The sequence below is a fragment of the Globicephala melas genome, chromosome 14, assembly GCF_963455315.2.
Source record: "Globicephala melas chromosome 14, mGloMel1.2, whole genome shotgun sequence".
Lineage (NCBI taxonomy): Eukaryota > Metazoa > Chordata > Mammalia > Artiodactyla > Delphinidae > Globicephala > Globicephala melas.
This window is the reverse complement of record NC_083327.1, coordinates 36,578,103-36,580,185: the sequence shown is the minus strand read 5'-3', so window position 1 is coordinate 36,580,185 and position 2,083 is coordinate 36,578,103.

Sequence of the window (2,083 nt, the reverse complement as noted above, 5' to 3'; positions counted from 1 at the left end):
TTTTCATGTATGCAAAATAACCACAGTCCGGGCTGACTCCAGCTCTTGCCAGAATCATTCATGAAACCTGTACTAGCAAAATGCAGAGTCTCTTGAAATAGTCAGACATGCTTTAGACACTCATGGCATTAAGGGTAATTATTGTTACATAACCTGAGGACTTGTCACTGGATGATATAAAAATATGGTCATCAGAAACTAGTTTAAGAGTGACACTGTGGCTTATCTCTGGGATAACTTGCCTGTAAACACACAAAGTAAAACTTGGCCAACCAGAAATCTTGGGGAGTGAGTCATTTTTGCTATCTTGTTGTTACTGATATCCTTCAGGCAGTAAAACTCTAACCATTATGTATAGGGATTCCTTGACAAAGTTGTGAACGTCTTCATCGTGTTATAATTGGTCGTGGTCGGTCCTTGTCTTGGTGACTTAGGGATGTGACGATGAACAGTTACTCTGTTTCTTGATGTCGGGTAGCTGCGGGTGGAGCTCTCACCTCCTACACTAAATGGTCTACGTGTGCTCCTTTGTAAAGCACCTCTTCCTCCTACTCAGGTGTCGGCCACCTCTTCTACCCACTCTAGGAAGCAGGTTTCCAGCGTCTTTCCCTCTGGCTTTGCCTTTTGATTTGCGGTCTCTAGTCTTTGACTATGGACTGGTAAGAAGATCCCTGGCCCCTTTAGAATTGTGTAGAAAGTAAGAGTGAGTAGGATGTAAATGACTCTAGACGAGGGGCTCAGCTAATACGCCGAGGGCTGGATTTTAGCACTGAACTTTTATGAGACCCTTTCTGGTGGCTCAGAGGCCAGTATTCTCAGTGGATAAGGTCTTATCATCAAAATAACTTACATGGTGTTGGTAAATATAACATTTCTGTCTTATGTTTTGAGCTTTATGTTGTTTCTTTCCCCCCCTTTATCAACATTTTAGTGTTTTCCACTCCAGACTCCACCACTGTCGACAATGCCTAGGCTCAAGGATGTCAGCTTATTGAAGGGAGTTAATATCCGTGGATCCAAATCACATCAGAGGAATTATTTTTAAATTTAAGTGTGTGTGTGGGTGTGTTTTAATTGGCCAAGAGGTGATTGGGCAGCACATAGGTGGTGAGAGGCAGGGTAAACACAGTATTAAGAGCCAGACCACCTCCATGGTAAAATAAGGACAAGCACACAGTTGTTGGGAGTTACATGAGTTGGTATTGGTAAAGCATTTGGTAAACTTGAACTTTTATTTATTATTATTTTATTTTATTTTTGAACTTTTATTTTTAGTCAGGGAGAAAAATGAGCCAGGGCTGAAGACTGGTTCTAGGTTAGAACAAGAGTAAATTCCCTCTCCCCTACCTTCTTCCTGCTTCAGGCAAAGGAAAAAAAGAGAAAAAGGGATGGTAAAAATGGCGGTGAAGGAGCGAGGCCATGGAGGTACTTTGTGACTATTTGTGTCTATTCGTAAAATGACCATTAGCTAAAACAGAACTGTATGTAAATAGTGATGGCAGCTTAACGATCCACCAGTATCTGGCAAATAAAAATTCAGAGAAGACTAAGGAAGAGAGAGAGAGTGGAAAAAGTCATGGGAACAGAGGCGACAAGGACAGTGCTCCGAAGGTGACTTCTGAAGTGGCAAGCACTCACTGCCCCTACTGGGAGACTTTCCTAGTTAGACGGGGGAGTGCCAGAGAGAACTCAGGAATGAAAGCAGCTGGGGTCAGGCAAGGGCCAAGGGCTGGTGAGCAATGAGTGTGGCAGACTTTTTCTTTAATTTTATGATCTCATGAAACACAAACTCAACTGCAAGGAAGTGCCGTCTTGAGTTGTTAATTAAACACGATTCAGTAAATGAATCAGGACAAAGCCTGAAGTTGCAGCATAATTAATCAGTGGTGCAGTTCCCGCCCCCCCCCCCTTTTGTTAGTTGAGTCATTTCCAAAGACAGACACCAAAACCCTTGAGCTGTGGCTGGAAACGAAGAATAAAGATTAACTTAGGTGCTGACACTTTTCTTATTCATCGAGACCTGAGACACTGGACATAGGGTAGAACTTTCGAACCTTTCAACGAAAGCCAAACAAGCCAAGAA